This window comes from Mauremys reevesii, linkage group 22 (assembly GCF_016161935.1).
Source record: "Mauremys reevesii isolate NIE-2019 linkage group 22, ASM1616193v1, whole genome shotgun sequence".
In the NCBI taxonomy this organism is placed as follows: Eukaryota; Metazoa; Chordata; order Testudines; family Geoemydidae; genus Mauremys; species Mauremys reevesii.
Genome location: NC_052644.1, coordinates 15,784,631 through 15,802,111, shown reverse-complemented (window position 1 = coordinate 15,802,111; position 17,481 = coordinate 15,784,631). Strand labels below are relative to the sequence as shown.

Genomic DNA, 17,481 nt, shown 5'->3' with positions numbered 1-17,481 from the left:
TAACTATGACAGTAAGTCCTGTGTGGCTGTGTAGAGGGATGGGGGGTAATTTATATTCCCTTACCCTGTTGTGTAGCTACACAGGCCAGTCACAAGCCCTACATTAGTTATAAGTTTGGTGGGGGGGGTGTCTCTAAGAGAAAAATGAATGTGTGAGACAGGATGGATTTTTTTGCCCATTAATATCCATCCAGCAGCTCCCACTGTGACAGTTTTTGTCAGATTTTCTAGGGATTCTCATGCTGGGTAAATGGCAGTTAAGCTCTTGAAAATCTTGAAAACCTAATTGTGGGGACTGATTCCTATTGAAATATACTGTCCTTAACAGCCTAGTCAATAACAGTCTTTGTCAGAAGTAACAAAAAAATAATTTGTTGTTGAAAGCAAATAATTAAGATCGCAGCTCACAAAGTACAGAGTAAAAACTACAGTTTAAATTTTATTGGAGAGAAACTTGATGTCATGGGTTCACAGCCATATAATGAATAACAGTGCTGTTCTAGAGATGGCACCACAGAATTAATAGAGAGGCAAAATGTAATTCAAATTTACTGATGGGAAATTGGATTTCAAAGATACAGTGGGATAAGTGAGTGGCAATCTGACAGTTTCACTTTAAACGCATTAATCTTCTCTTAAAGAACAAATTCTCATTGTTGTTTCTTTGTGGGAATTTTTAAAGAATGAATAAACCTCTACTGAGAATAAACAATCATTAAATGTGAACAACACAGACATGTCAGTTACATTGAAAAAATGTCACCTCTCCCCTGTCTTGGTAACGAAGGTAAACTCCAATTTTCTTGGGCTTTTTTTGCACCATGACCCGGGTCCATTGACTAGTTTTTGTCCAGCAGTCTCTCCCACTCCAACCCAGAGCCCAGAATCCCTCTTTAGGGGACAAGGAAAGTTTTCCTTTTTTTCTGTATTGATTTTCTGGCCACTCCCAGGTCCCAGTCTGTGCTGCTCCTGACATCCACCTCCCAGTAGTGCTTTCCAGAGGAGAATCCCTCAGAGCTCAACACACAGTCGTTGAACCTCTCTGGAGTTGGTGGAACTTTTTGAGGTTGGGGTTCATGAGCAAATTTCTTCTTATCCTGAGAAATGGAGAGATTGGGGTGGGCTGTTTCTGAATTAAGAGTGATGTCATCTGCAAAGAGAGAATTTAAGAAACCCTTGACTAATTGCAGTATAAACTGAAACATGGGAGATATGGCTTGTGGGCCAATCCCTGCTGTCCTTACTCAGGCAAAGTATCGACTGATATCGGGTTTTGTTCTATTCTGACAATTTGGTTACACTGAAATATTTCAGAGATTTGATATTTGATTGAACATGGCTCAAAAATGGAAGGGATCCTGGAATATTTATCTTATTGATACTCAAATATATTTTTGCCAGATTCTGATATAAGTTACACTCATTGAAGAAACTGAATGAGAAAAGCCTGAGATGAAATGGAGAAGGGCCTCAGATTTCATCTCTGTAATTGCAATATGTTCTGTTTCTAGGGTTTTTATAATATGAATATGTTTTTGATTACCAGGAGAGATGTGTATTCTGTTACCTGCATAGGTGCGAGCCCTTCTCCACTCTGAAATCAAAGGGAGAAAAAACAGACATTGAATTCAAAGAGCCACATACTGCTGATTTTCCACCTTTGGGCAGCAGAAATGGCCCAGGTTGAGGATAACTGAGAATGTCAGACACAATACAGACTGATTTCCTTGTGCAGAAAAGAGAAAGTAAAGCACACTAATGGTACACACACACTGTGGTCATTATATGTTTTGGGGAGCATTTGTGGCTCTCGTGGAGTCACCAGGTCTGTTCCATGCTTCACTCACTCCTCAGCTTCAGACAGAGACAGCAGATCACTAGGAAATATGTGTGGTGAGTCTGGCAGTGTGGGGAGATGCATTGTCTCTCCCTGGAGCTGCTGGCTTCCCTGCTATGAGAGAGATGAAAATGGGCTGCAGCAACAAGGGAGACAGGAGAGGAGACAAGAGAAAGGCCTGATCCCACCAAATAACCAAGATGGGAGTGAGTTTAAGGGTGGTGAGGAGAAGAGTGGATGAGATATAAAATATCATTGCACAAAGACAACCGAAGTAATCAGATGTTTGTGTGATCAGTAAGTACAGGTACAACATTATATTTTAAATGGGTGACACTTTTCAAAGTCTAATTGACTTAGACCTCCCAGCTCATTGGGATTTCAGATGGCCCCTAATTTGCCAGGTCTATGGGATTTCCCCATAAGCCACAGGTTTTCAGATGTTTCTGTAGGGTAATCCCACTCTGATTGGCTACCAGCCCAACTCCTTTGCTTGCAGCCAGTCAGAGCTGCTGCACATACTGAGAGACAGCCTCTTCCCTCAGCTAATGTAGAACCCATCCCCCTTCTCATCTCCCTGTACCAAAAAGGTGGGAGTGATCCTGAAGTGCTCAGCCCTTTCATCACTGTGCCTGCTAGGAAGGTGTCAATCCATGTGGTCTCTGCTACTCCTCTCCCCTCTCTAGCTCCACCAAGGCCCTTAGATCACGAGCGGTAGTGAAGAGATTCCCTCTCTACCAGCCCCCAAAGACATGCTTTGGAGGGGCTCCTACATCCTTCAGATTGGCAGGAGTGTATGTCTTGCCCTCCTCAAACCTCAAGGGGGGCAGGAAGGTGGTGGTGGAAAAGACACAATTGACAGATATACCAAAAAATCAGCCAGGGTAATAGACAGTTCATATTTTGAATGTGGGACACCCACACAGAGTGACTGTCTCAAAGGGCTTGATTCTACTGCCATTGTTGATGTCATTGGCAAATTCCAAATCACATAATTGGAGACATGTTGTCACGGCCTAACTCCTTTCAAAGACATGTAAAGACTGATTTGGGGTGAAATACATCTCTGGACAGCGAGGAAGCGCTAGGATTACGCAGCACAAGATACTCACATATGCCCTGTTTTGAAGGGATAAGTGGGATCTATGCCATTGCATAGGGGAGACTTTCATCCAATGGAAGTAGGAATTGGTCTGTAGCATTCATGTGTCTATCCTAGCAATCCCTCCATATATGATCTCTCAGACCTCATCCTCAAAGGAAACTTGCATACCTTCAAAACATGAGCCTGGGAGCATTAAGTCAGAACTTTGCTGGGCACTAAAAGTCATGGTCTTAATAAAGACATTGGATTTATAGCTAATTACAAGAATCTGTAACCAAATAAGATCCCTTTTTATTGACTGCAGAAATGTTAATGGGCCATTTCACTTTGAATGGTCTCTTACACTGTGTGTTAACCACTTATGCTAAACAATTTGTTACACATTGTATTTAGCTGTGACACTCTGGGTTTCCAAGACCTGAGGAAGATCTCTATGTAAGCTTGTTTCTCTCCCGAGTAGAGGTTGGTCCAATAAATGTTATTACCTCACCCACCTTGTCTCTTTATTCTTTTTACTCATTCTGGTGATGCCCAGGCATGGGCCAGGAGTTGTGTTGTATGTAAGAGAGCAGTATGACTGCTCAGAGCTCCGGTATGAAACTGCAGAAAAACCTGAGAGTCTCTGGATTAAATTTAGAAGTATGAACAACATGGGTAATGTCATGGTGGGAGTCTGCTACAGACCACCAGACCAGGGGGATGAGGTGGACGAGGCTTTCTTCCAGCAACTAACAGAAGTTGCTAGATCACAGGCCCTGGTTCTCATGGGTGACATTAATCACCCTGATATCTGCTGGGAGAGCAATACAGCGGTGCACAGACAATCCAGGAAGTTTCTGGAAAGTGTAGGGGACAATTTCCTGGTGCAAGTGTTTGAGGAACCAACTAGGGGAAAAGCTCTTCTTGACCTGCTGCTCACAAACAGGGAAGAAATAGTAGAGGAAGCAATAGTGGATGGGAACCTGAGAGGCAGTGACCATGAGATGGTCAAGTTCAGGATCCTGACACAAGGAAAAAAGGAAAGCAGTAGAACAGAGACCCTGGACTTTAGAAAAGCAGACTTTGACTCCCTCAGGGAACTGATGGGCAAGGTCCCCTGGGAGAATAACATGACGGGGAAAGGAGTCGAGGAAAGCTGGCTGTATTTTAAAGACACCTTATTGAGGTTGCAGGAACAAACCATCCCGATGTGTAGGAAGAAAAGTAAATATGGCAGGCGACCAGCTTGGTTTAACAGTGAAATCCTTGCTCGTATTAAACACAAAAAAACAGCTTACAAGAAGTGGAAGATTGGACAAGTAACCAGGGAGGAGTATAAAAGTATTGCTCAGGCATGCAGGTGTGAAATTAGGAAGGCCAAATCACACTTGGAGTTGCAGCTAGCCGGAGATGTTAGGAGTAACAAGAAGGGTTTCTTTAGGTATGTTAGTAACAAGAAGAAAGTCAAGGAAAGTGTGGGCCCCTTGCTGAATGAGGGAGGGAACCTAGTGATGGAGGATGTGGAGAAAGCTAGTGTACTCAATGCTTTTTTTGCCTCTGTCTTCACAGACAAGGTCAGCTCCCAGGCAGCTGCACTCTGCAGCATGGTATGGGGAGGAGGTGACCAGCTCTCTGTGGAGAAAGAAGTAGTTCGGGACTATTTAGGAAAGCTGGACGAGCACAAGTCCATGGGGCCGGATGCGCTGCATCTGAGGGTGCTAAAGGAGTTGGCCGATGAAATTCAGAGCCACTGGCCATTATCTTTGAAAAATCATGGCGATCGGGGGAGGTCCCGGACGACTGGAAAAAAGCTAATGTAGTGCCCATCTCTAAAAAAGGGAGGAAGGAAGATCCAGGGAACTACAGGCCACTCAGTCTCACCTCAGTCCCTGGAAAAATCATGGAACAGGTCCTCAAGGAATCAATCCTGAACCACTTAAAGGAGGGGAAAGTGATCAGGAACAGTCAGCATGGATTCACCAAGGGCAAGTCATGCCTGACTAACCTAATTGCCTTCTATGATGAGATAACCGGCTCTGTGGATGAGGGGAAAGCAGTGGATGTGCTATTTCTGGACTTTAGCAAAGCTTTTGATACAGTCTCCCACAGTATACTTGCCAGCAAGTTAAAGAAGTCTGGGCTGGATGAATGGATGGTAAGGTGGATAGAAAACTGGCTAGATGGTCGGGCTCAACGGGTAGTGATCAATGGTTCCATGTCTAGTTGGCAGCTGGTATCAAGTGGAGTACCCCAACGGTCGGTGCTGGGGCCGGTTTTATTCAATATCTTCATTAACAATCTGGAGGATGGTGTGGACTGCACCCTTAGCAAGTTTGCAGATGACACTAAACTGGGAGGAGTGGTTGATACGCTGGAGGGTAGGGATAGGATACAGAGGGACCTAGACAAATTAGAGGATTGGGCCAAGAGAAATATGATGAGGTTCAACAAGGACAAATGCAGAGTCCTGCACTTATTACGGAAGAATCCCATGCACTGCTACAGACTAGGGACCGAATGGCTGGGCAGCAGTTCTGCAGAAAAGGACCTAGGGGTTACGGTGGATGAAAAGCTGAATATGAGTCAACAGTGTGCCCTTGTTGCCAAGAAGGCTAATGGCATTTTGGGTTGTATAAGTAGGGGCATTTCCAGCAGATTGAGGGATGTGATCATTCCCCTCTACTGAGCACTGGTGAGGCCTCATTTGGAGTACTGTGTCCAGTTTTGGGCCCCACACTATAAGAAGGATGTGGATAAATTGGAGAGAGTCCAGCGGAGGGCAACAAAAATGATTAGGGGGCTGGAGCACATGACTTATGAGGAGAGGCTGAGGGAACTGGGATTGTTTAGTCTGCAGAAGAGAAGAATGAGGGGGGATTTGATAGCTGCTTTTAACTACCTGAAAGGGGGTTCCAAAGAGGATGGATCTAGACTGTTCTCAGTGGTAGAAGATGACAGAACAAGGAGTAATGGTCTCAAGTTGCAGAGGGGGAGGTTTAGGTTGGACATTAGGAAAACCTTTTTCACTTGTAGGGTGGTGAAGAACTGGAATGGGTTACCTAGGGAGGTAGTGGAATCTCCTTCCTTAGAGGTTTTTAAGGTCAGGCTTGACAAAGCCCTGGCTGGGATGATTTAGTTGGGTTTGGTCCTGCTTTGAGCAGGGGGTTGGACTAGATGACCTCCTGAGGTCCCTTCCAACCCTGTGAGTCTATGAGTCTAAGTGTGGTTTGATGAGATTTAGAGGTGGCCTAACTAGGTCCAGATCATTCCACCAACTCATTATCTGCAGGTCCTCCCGGTCCACAACCCTGTGCATGGTCCTCCAGATAACTGGGAGGCAGTTTTGGTACTGAGTCTGCAGTTGGTCCTTGGTGGGTGAAACCTGTAACCCTGCAGAGTCCAGCTGACTGCAGTGGAAGTCTGCACGGGTGTGAAGGTTGACAGCAGAGATCCAATTGCAGGATAGGGAACATGGGGGAGAAAATGAAGGAAGAGGATCTGTTTAGCCCCACCCTGAGGAGGTCGAGAGCCAGTCTGCTGAGTCAGTGTGAAAAATGTGGATTTTCTGTAATATTTTCATGACTGATGTGTGGAAGTGACTCATTTGACTTGGGATTGCTACCCTGTGGGTGCAGAAGAGTTAACATGCTGCTCCTGGGGCAGAGCAGGAGACATGAGTTGTGTGTATCATGTAACTGTCTGGGGTGGTATGAATGGGTCACTGAGGACAGCTGAAACTGACCCATATCGACGGAAGATGCGGGAAGACAAGGGGAACCCAGTGATTCAATAGCTGGCACTTAACAACTGGAAATTCCAACAGGTGGAACGTGTGAGCTCAGCATTGTTTTGCAGAGGAGGACAATGGACCAAGAGGTGATAGGGGATGTGGATAAGACCTGGCATTTGGAGAGACATAGGAGCTCATCTCAGACTGGGAGACAGCAGGACAGAGATACAGAGAGGAACCCATGATATTTACTTTAGCAGCATGGTTCAATGGAACCCTGGCTTGGCCAGTTTGGATGATGTCTTAAGCTTTGTATCTCTGTGCTAACGTAACAACTTCCTGATGTTCTGTTCCAGTTGACTAATAAACCCTAGAGGCTGCAGGTGTCACTGCAAATACTTGCTGAGGTGCTGACAAAGGTCTGTCTTAATTTAATTTGGTGGTCAGAACTCCCAGGGTAAAATAGGAGTGCTGGAGCCTGAAACCTCAGTCTTGGAGGCACTGAATCCACATGGCCTGCCACTGTGGAATAGTCCCTTGAGGGTCTGGCACATTAAAGGGGTGCTCCCAGGAGACTATGTAGTCTGTGGCATAGCACAGATCCTATAAATCACTGAGACTAGTTAGAATCATGGAATCAGAGAATCTCATGGTTGGAAGGGACCTCAGGAGGTCATCTAGTCCAACCCCCTGCTCAAAGCAGGACCAATTCCCAACTAAATCATCCCAGCCAGGGCTTTGTCAAGCCTGACCTTAAAAACCTCTAAGGAAGGAGATTCCACCACCTCCCTACGTAACCCATTCCAGTGCTTCACCACCCTCCTAGTGAAAAAACTTTTTCTAATATCCAACCTAAACCTCCCCCACTGCAACCTGTGACCATTACTCCTTGTTCTGTCATCTTCTACCACTGAGAACAGTCTAGAGCCATCCTCTTTGGAACCCCCTTTCAGGTAGTTGAAAGCAGCTATCAAATCCCCCCTCATTCTTCTCTTCTGCAGACTAAACAACCCCAGTTCCCTTGGCCTCTCTTCATAAGTTATGTGCTCCAGCCGCCTAATCATTTTTTTTGCCCTCCACTGGAATCTCTCCAATTTTTCCACATCCTTCTTGTAGTGTGGGGCTCAAAACTGGACACAGTACTCCAGATGAGGCCTCACCAATGTCGAATAGAGGAGAATGATCATGTCCCTTGATCTGGTGGCAATGCCCCTACTTATACAGCCCAAAATGCCATTAGCCTTCTTGGCAACAAGGGCCAGGGCCGTCCAGAGGATTCAGGGGGCCTGGGGCAAAGCAATTTCGGGGGCCCCTTCCATAAAAAAAAATTGCAATACTATATTCTTGTGGCCTGGGCATGGGCAAATTGCCCCACTTGCTACTCTCCATGGGTGGCCCTGAGAAAAATAAACCTTCCGTGTCTTGGCACAAGCCCAGTTTTGAAAAAAACTTCTTTACAAGGTATCACTGGTTCTCAGAATCAGCTAGTGCTAAAAGGCACTAAAGCTCATTAAAAGGGTTGGACAAATATTTTCCGTCAAAACTTTTTCTGGATCGAAAACTAGGGGTTTTTAAAAAGCAGAAAAAAAATCATGGACGATGTCTTCTTTCCTTCAATTTTTTTTTAATTGAAAAGCTGAAATTATTGTGCCAAAACCTGAATATGGTTTGGGGTTTCAGAAGTGTGTGGCCAAATATTTGCTGCTTTCTGTGTTTGTTTAAAGAAACAATAAAAAAAATTCTGCTTGAAAAAAATCCAAAACTTTTGAACCACCTCAGCTTGTGACCAAACCAAGCTGAGCTCATCCAGTCAGAGATTTTTCCAGGTTTATGATACTCCGCTGGCTTCCTTGACTCGTATCTGTCTCCATTACTTTGGGTTCATTTAGAACATAAGAACAGCCATACTGGGTCAAACCAAAAGTCCATCCAGCCCAGTATCCTGTCTACCGACAATGCCCAGTGCCAACTGCCCCAGAGGGAGTGAACCTAACAGGTAATGATCAAGTGATCTCTCTCCTGCCATCCATCTCCACCCTCTGACAAACAGAGGCTAGGGACACCATTCCTTACCCATTCTGGCTAAGAGCCATTCATGGACTTAACCTCCATACATTTATCTGTTTCCTAGAGAATGGCTCCATGGGGTCCCTCACAAACTGGAGACAGTTACTGTGGGTTTGTCTTTAGTATAGACTATGTACATACTCCACGAACTGAGCATTTGAGCTTGTTCCAGAATCTGTGTGAAAACTAGCACATGCATGTGAATGGACACAGGGTGCTAAAATTAAATTAACCCAGGGGTTCTCAAACTGGGGGTCGGGACCCCTCAGGGGGTCACAAAGTTATTACTGGGGGTCATGAGATGTCAGCCTTCACCTCAAACCCCGCTTTGCCTCCAGCATTTATAATAGTGTTAAATATATAAAGAAGTGTTTTCAATTTATAAAGGGGGGGTCACACTCAGAGGTTTGCTATGTAAAAGGGGTCACCAGGACAAAAGTTTGAGAACCACTGAATTAACCCCTCTGAAGCCTCAGAGAATGCAGGGGAGGCGGGTGGGGGTGGGGGTGGTCTCCCTTGGTAGGGTTGGGAAGGAGGTAGGTGGTGTAGGATATTGGACTTTTCATGTGATCCCTCCCCCAGTGGCTAATTTTAAATGAAGCTACCCTCCCCTGACATGAATCTCCCTATGGCACTGAAATTAAATATACACTATAATTTGGCATTTGAGAAGTGAAAGGGATGGTAGCCCTAACGGAAAAGCTAACAGCTTGGCTCTTCTGCAAGCCTCAAACTGCTTAATGAGCTTTAGGGTAGACAGGGGCGGCTCTAGGTATTTTGTTGCCCCAAGCACAGCAGGCAGGCTGTCTTCGGCGGCTTGCCTGCGGGAGGTCCCTGGTCCCATGGATTTGGTGGTCTGCCTGTGGGAGGTCCGCCAAAGCCGTGGAACCAGCAGACCTTCCGCAGGCATGCCGCTGAAGGCAGCCTGCCTGCTGCCCTTGCAGCGACCGGCAGAGCGCCCCCTGTGGCTTGCCGCCCCAGGCACACGCTTGGCGTGCTGGTGCCTGGAGCCGCCCCTGAGGGTAGGGAAGGCTGTGCCTCCCAAACATCCTGGCCCTGCCCCCTATCTGAACCCCACCCACTTCCTGCCCCCCAACTGCCTGCCCCCCCTCAGAATCCCCGATACATCCTGCTCCTTAAGAACATAAGAACATAAGAACAGACGTACCGGGTCAGACCAAAGGTCCATCTAGCCCAGTATCTGTCTACCGACAGTGGCCAATGCCAGGTGCCCCTGAGGGAGTGAACCTAACAGGCAATGATCAAATGATCTCTCTCCTGCCATCCATCTCCATCCTCTGACGAACAGAGGCTAGGGACACCATTCTTACCCATCCTGGCTAATAGCCATTTATGGACTTAGCCACCATGAATTTATCCAGTCCCCTTTTAAACATTGTTATAGTCCTAGCCTTCACAACCTCCTCAGGTAAGGAGTTCCACAAGTTGACTGTGCGCTGCGTGAAGAAGAACTTCCTTTTATTTGTTTTAAACCTGCTGCCTATTAATTTCATTTGGTGACCCCTAGTTCTTGTATTATGTGAATAAGTAAATAACTTTTCCTTATCCACTTTCTCAACATCACTCATGATTTTATATACCTCTATCATGTCCCCCCTTAGTCTTCTCTTTTCCAAACTGAAGAGTCCTAGCCTCTTTAATCTTTCCTCATATGGGACCTTCTCTAAACCCCTAATCATTTTAGTTGCTCTTTTCTGAACCTTTTCTAGTGCTAGAATATCATTTTGAGGTGAGGAGAGCACATCTGTACACAGTATTCGAGATGTGGGCGTACCATGGATTTATATAAGGGCAATAATATATTCTCAGTCTTATTCTCTATCCCCTTTAATGATTCCTAACATCCTGTTTGCTTTTTGACCGCCTCTGCACACTGCGTGGACATCTTCAGAGAACTATCCACGATAACTCCAAGATCTTTTCCTGACTCGTTGTAGCTAAATTAGCCCCCATCATGTTGTATGTATAGTTGGGGTTATTTTTCCAATGTGCATTACTTTACATTTATCCACATTAAATTTCATTTGCCATTTTGTTGCCCAATCACTTAGTTTTGTGAGATCTTTTGAAGTTCTTCACAATCTGCTTTGGTCTTAACTATCTTGAGAAGTTTAGTATCATCTGCAAACTTTGCCACCTCACTGTTTACCCTTTCTCCAGATCATTTATGAATAAATTGAATAGGATTGGTCCTAGGACTGACCCTTGGGGAACACCACTAGTTACCCCTCTCCATTCTGAGAATTTACCATTAATTCCTACCCTTTGTTCCTGTCCTTTAACCAGTTCTCAATCCATGAAAGGACCTTTCCTTTTATCCCATGACAGCTTAATTTACGTAAGAGCCTTTGGTGAGGGACCTTGTCAAAGGCTTTCTGGAAATCTAAGTACACTATGTCCACCGGATCCCCCTTGTCCACATGTTTGTTGACCCCTTCAAAGAACTCTAATAGATTAGTAAGACACGATTTCCCTTTACAGAAACCATGTTGACTATTGCTCAAGAGTTTATGTTTTTCTATGTGTCTGACAATTTTATTCTTTACTATTGTTTCAACTAATTTGCCCGGTACCGACGTTAGACTTCCGGTCTGTAATTGCCGGGATCACCCCTAGAGCCCTTTTTAAATATTGGCGTTACATTAGCTAACTTCCAGTCATTGGGTACTGAAGCCGATTTAAAGGACAGGTTACAAACCTTAGTTAATAGTTCCGCAACTTCACATTTGAGTTCTTTCAGAACTCTTGGGTGAATGCCATCTGGTCCCGGTGACTTGTTAATGTTGAGTTTATCAATTAATTCCAAAACCTCCTCTACTGATACTTCTATCTGTGACAGTTCCTCAGATTTGTCACCTACAAAAGCCAGCTCAGGTTTGGGAATCTCCCTAACATCCTCAGCCGTGAAGACTGAGGCAAAGAATCCATTTAGTTTCTCCGCAATGACTTTATCATCTTTAAGCGCTCCTTTTGTATTTTCATCGTCAAGGGGCCCCACTGGTTGTTTAGCAGGCTTCCTGCTTCTGATGTACTTTAAAAACATTTTGTTATTACCTTTGGAGTTTTTGGCTAGCCGTTCTTCAAACTCCTCTTTGGCTTTTCTTATTACACTCTTGCACTTAAGTTGGCAGCGTTTGTGCTCCTTTCTATTTGCCTCACTAGGATTTGACTTCCACTTTTTAAAGGAAGTCTTTTTATCTTTCACTGCTTCTTTTACATGGTGGTTAAGCCACGGTGGCTCTTTTTTAGTTCTTTTACAGTTTTTCTTAATTTGGGGTATACATTGAAGTTGGGCCTCTATTATGGTGTCTTTAAAAAGGGCCCACGCAACTTGCAGGGATTTCACTTTAGTCAATGTACCTTTTAACTTTTGTCTAACTAACCCCCTCATTTTTGTATAGTTCCCCCTTTTGAAATTAAAGGCCACAGTGGTGGGCAGTTGGGATGTTCTTCCCACCACAGGGATTTTGAATGCTATTGTATTATGGTCACTATTTCCAAGCGGTCCTGCTATAGTTACCTCTTGGACCAGCTCCTGCGCTCCACTCAGGATTAAATCTAGAGTCGCCTCGCCCCTTGTGGGTTCCCGTACCAGCTGCTCCATGAAGCAGTCATTTAAAGTATCGAGAAATTTTATCTCTGCATTTCGTCCTGAAGTGAAATGTTCCCAGTCAATATGGGGATAATTGAAATCCCCCACTATTATTGGGTTCTTAATTTTGATAGCCTCTCTAATTTCCCTTAGCATTTCATCATCACTATTACTGTCCTGGTCAGGTGGTCGATAATAGATCCCTAATGCCTTGCCCCCTCACCATCCCCCAGAGACCCCTCAACCACCACCTCGGGACCCCACCCCTGATCCCAGTCCCCTGATTGCCCCAACCCCTATCCACCCCCCCTGCTGAGTCTTGACAGACCCCCAGAATGCCCACGATCCAACCCCCCCATTCTCTGTCCCCTGACCACCCCCCCGGCCTCTGCCCCCATCCTGTCCCTGGGACTCCCTGCCCCTTATCCAACCCCTCCAGCCCCTTACCCCCGGCTCCTCCCTCACCTGGAGCCTCAGCGCATCATATCCAGGAGTGTCCCTGAACAGCGGTGCAGCATGGCTCCGACGGGGCCTGAGCTCCCAGCCCTGCCCCCTCACCACGCAGCTCTGAGCGGGGAGGAGCTCAGGCCCCACCAGAGCCACGCTGCACCGCTGTTCAGGGACGGTCCTGGGTACGCTGAAGCTCTGGGAGAGGGGCGGAGGCGGGGTCGGGCCAGGGCGGGAGCCTCACCCGTTCTCTTGGGGGCCCCTGCAGAGCCCAGGGCCTGGGGCAAATTGCCCCACTTGCCCCCCCCACTCTGGGTGGCCCTGTTGACTCATATCCAGCTTCTCGTCCACTGTAACCCCTAGGTCCTTTTCTTCAGAACTACTTCCTAGCCATTCGGTCCCTAGTCTGTAACAGTGAATGGGATTCTTCCATCCTAAATGCAGGACTCTGCACTTGTCCTTGTTGAGTAGTTAATCTGAGCTAGGCCCTCAATGCAGGGCATCTCTCTTTAACAGAATAGCCCACTCTGCATTCTCAGTGTGTGATTTTCAACAGTTCAGACCTTGGCTAAATCTAGAGCAGGCTTCTCTAGAGCAAGTCTGTACAATGCTCATCAGTGAGAAATATCGACAGGCTGCAGTTTCAAATTGCAGACTTCAGTCCTTGGCCATTTGGATCTTATCTTAACAACAACAACAAAAACAGATGGATAAATTGGAGTTTCCACAGACCCCTAGAGATCTTAGTGCTCCTGACAGTGTCACATAGCAGGCCATGCTAATGCCAGATTTTATCATTGAATCATAGAAATGTAGGGCTTAAAGGTACCTCAAGAGGTCATCTAGTCCAGCTCCCTGAGCTGAGGCAAGGCCAAGTAAACCTAGACCATACCTGACAAGTGCTTGTCCAACCTGTTCTTAAAAACTTCCAACAATAGGAATTCCACAACCTCCCTTGGAACCTATTCCAGAGCTTAATTACCTTGTAGTTAGAAAGTTTCTCCTAATATGAAACCCGAATCTCCCTTGTTGCAGAGTAAGCCTATTGCTTCTTGTGCTACCTTCAGTGGACAGGAAGAACAATACATTGTCCTCTTTATAAAAGCCTATAATATATTTCAAGACTGTTATCAGATCCCCCCTCAGGTTTCTTTTCTCATGACTAAATCTGCCCATTTTTCTAAACCTCTTTGTTTTGTTGTTCTCTCCCAGACTCTCTCCAATTTGCCCACATTAATGCTGACAAAGAGGTTTAAACAATATGTGTGTGTGTTTGAAGAGAGCAACTTTCTACAATTAACAACCTAATCCAGCAAAATAGTTTGAAAATTAGCAAAATAGACAAATCTCTGCTTCCAGAGGGATTCACTCTGCTATAAGCTCAGCATTCCCATGAAGCACCTCTTGCTGCTACAGTGGCAGATGTCTTCAAGTGGCATCCAAAATATCCATTTGCCTGCGCCTTTCTCTAGTCTCCATATGACCGAGTGACATTTGACCTGGCTGAAGGGAAAATAGGGTTCTGGGAAACCTTACCTTCTTCGGTTTATTTCCCACCTATGTGAATAGAAAGAAAGAGAGAACATTTCTCATTGGTTAAACATAAGTGTTTCTCAGCTCCATGCCCATACACACATAGTCTCCCATTGTGCCTGATCTTGAACCCATTCAAGCGATTAATGGCAAATTCCAATCTGACATTTTTGTGAAGTCCATTCTAAAAAAATTCCCAACCAGACTCAGCTTTCAACTGTAAATCTCCCCCTGTTACTGCAATACAGGAAATCCTGAGCATTACCACAGCTTTAGAGATTCTACACGTTCCCTATTTCTGGAATTCAGACACATCCCATAAGATAAATAAAAAATCATTGTTAGAGAAAAAAATATTTTGCTCCCATATTTCTAAGAGTAAGTTCTTCATATCTCTTTATACATACATGTAAAGGGATGGTGTGTGGTGGTGCGGGGGTAGGGTGGCTTTCCACCAAGGGGAATATGAAAGGTGGCTGAGGCTTGCTTTGAGAGACAGATTTCAGAGGGAATTTCTTGCAGAACTGAACTTAAAATGGATTCCTGTACATTTGCTGAATGTTTTGGACACACAGAAAACAATAAAAAAACAACAACAATGGTGAAATATATTGAGGAGGAATCCATTCAGAGTTCCTTTTTTCTGCCATGATGTTTATTTCTTACTGTAGCCTCTTTGTGTAGCACAAGAGGGTCCCTGGGTCCCATTTTCCTAACCACCAGGTTACAGAATAAGTCTTATTTTTTCTTTCTCTGGCTCAGTGATCATTTAATTAGTTATCCAAAGTGGAACAGGTGCACCAGGAGAGATTGAGAGAACACCATGTCAGACTATCCTGTAGCACTGTGGTTACAGCATTCACCTGAAAGGTAGGAATCTAGAGTTCAAATCCTTTGTCCCCCATAAGAGAAAAGTAGGAATTGAACCTGGGTCTCCCACATCCCAGCTGAGTGCACTAACCCCTCGGCTAAAAATAATAAGGCAGTAGCTACTATCCCCACCTATGGTGTTTCTTGCAACAAACAGCTTCCATGCCTAGGGGCAGGTCTACACTTAAAAGGCTGCAGCTGTAGCGCTTTAATAAAGACTCTCTAGGCTGATGGCAGAGAGCTCCCACAGGGGTATAGTTAATCCACCTCCCTAAGGCTATGCCTACACTAGAGATCTTACAGCAGCTCCACTATACCAATGCAGCTACGCTGCTGTAAGATCTCAAGTGTAGCTGCTCTATGCCGACAGGGGAGAGCGCTCCCATCAACATAACTAATCCGCCCCCAATGAGTGGTGGTAGCTATACTGGTGGTACACCAACACTCTGGAGTGATGTAAGTTATATCGACGTAAGTGGTAGTGTAGACATAGCCTATGAGAGGCAGTAGCTGTGTCAGCAGCAGAAGCCCTCCCCTCAACATAATGCTGTGCATGGGGCAGTTAGGTCAGTTTAACAACATTGCTCGGGGTGTGGATTATTCACGCTGAGTGACACAATAATACTGATGTCAGTCTGTAGTGTAGAGCAGAGCTAGAGCTGGCTGCCGATTGCAAACAGACATTGAAGCCTGAACTTTGTTGCCTGTCTTTATGAGAGGAGTGGGGTTTAGCGCACACCTCTCTCATTGGCATCCCTCATTGTCTGGCATAGGTGACTCCCTGCCTATCATGCTGGGTTTTGTAGATCTATTTTAAAGTGCCTATGTCTCCTCAAGCATTGTGCAGGGAGTTTAGGTGCCTAACTCAGGTTTAAGGGGATTCCATCATTATCACAGTAATTTGCTAGGTGCCTAAAAGTTAGGTGTTAGGTGTTGTGATGCTCAGTGTCACAACCCCTAAGTCCCTGTGTGGGTACTTGGGTAGGTGCAAATTAATAAACCTGAAAGTGTAAAGAAAAGGGTTGTTAAGCAGAGGCCTAGAAAGAGAGGCCTGTGTGAGAGATGCAGGCAACTTGCCCTCCCTAAGGAACATATTAACAATCTCCACCAGTAATGGACTCCTCACAAGATTTCTCCAACCATGAGGCATATGGGTCTGCCCAAAACACAGTAGCCTGATGTTCTACAAGCTCCTCCAGTAATGCATAAAACCAGCAGAAACTAAATCAAAGAAGAACTTGCATATGCCCCGCCTGCAGAGTGGCCTGCTAGCAAACCTTGGGGCCAAACCTTTCAAATAAGGGCTTGCCTACATGAGGAAGTTATCTCGGAATAACATAAGGTATGAATTTAAAGCTCTATAGCTATTCTGGGTAACTCCCTCGTGGACACTCTTTTTCCAGAAAAAGGGCCTTTTCACTTTAGCTTAATCCACTTCCAAAATAGAGCAAGTGAACCTGGATAAAAGGCATTTTTTCCCTCCAGAATAGAAGCGTCCAAATTGGGAGTTGTTCTGGAATAATTATGCCAGTCAATCTCCCCTTGTGGACAAGTCCAAAGAATAACTGTTTTTCTTGGCAATAGATTGAAAACTCTTCACCCTGAGCAATACTCTATTTTATGTATCTGAGTGGAAACTTGTCTGCCTCCAATATACCCAGCACATAGGTTTCACAGATTCCCTATGCCACGATCAGTCAGATGAAGCCTTTTCTGTAGATATGCCTGTGCCAGGTGCTTAGCAGATCCCTAGTATGTTCCTGCCTCTTTTTTACATACAGGACACCATTAAAGGTCACAAACCACCCAAGTTGTTAAAGTGAGTAAAATGTTATTGCTGTAGTGAAGGTACATAGTTCTCCTACGAATATAACTGTCCCAATATCAGTTCAAACTTACTCTTCTTATTGTCCTTTCCTTCTGGAAAAGAAAAGAAAAGCCTCATGTTTAAGTACATTCACACACCACTTCTAATAAAACATGGGCAAACCAATACCATAATGTACTGCATCTAGTAGAGATTCTTGACATTCCCAAGTACATAAGAATTAATATCCAGTTCCAGAAATCTTCTTGACCTGCACAACTGCATGAATGGAGGTAGTGTAACATCTTAGGCTTTGGCTTGACTACAGAATGTCATTTGTTTCCTTGTAAATCTATTGAAATGAACTTATATCCACACAGAAATGTTGCAAATAGCCCACCACATGACAAAGGGGTGGCATTAGTCATTTGGCTTCATAGTTGCAGTATCTGATGAACCTCCAACAGTTCCCTGGTTGAGAATCCCCTCTCAC

The 17,481-nt window shown here is 45.1% G+C and overlaps 1 long non-coding RNA gene across 1 annotated transcript; it reads right to left on the bottom strand.

The window, feature by feature from the left end:
* Positions 1-1,068: 1,068 nt before the first annotated feature.
* LOC120388573 lies at positions 1,069-17,101 on the bottom strand. Its single transcript, XR_005590594.1, has 4 exons — positions 17,081-17,101; positions 14,315-14,335; positions 1,568-1,594; positions 1,069-1,150 (listed from the first exon to the last, which is right to left on the bottom strand). It is a non-coding gene; the product is annotated as an uncharacterized LOC120388573 (long non-coding RNA).
* Between the last annotated feature and the right edge of the window lie 380 nt (positions 17,102-17,481).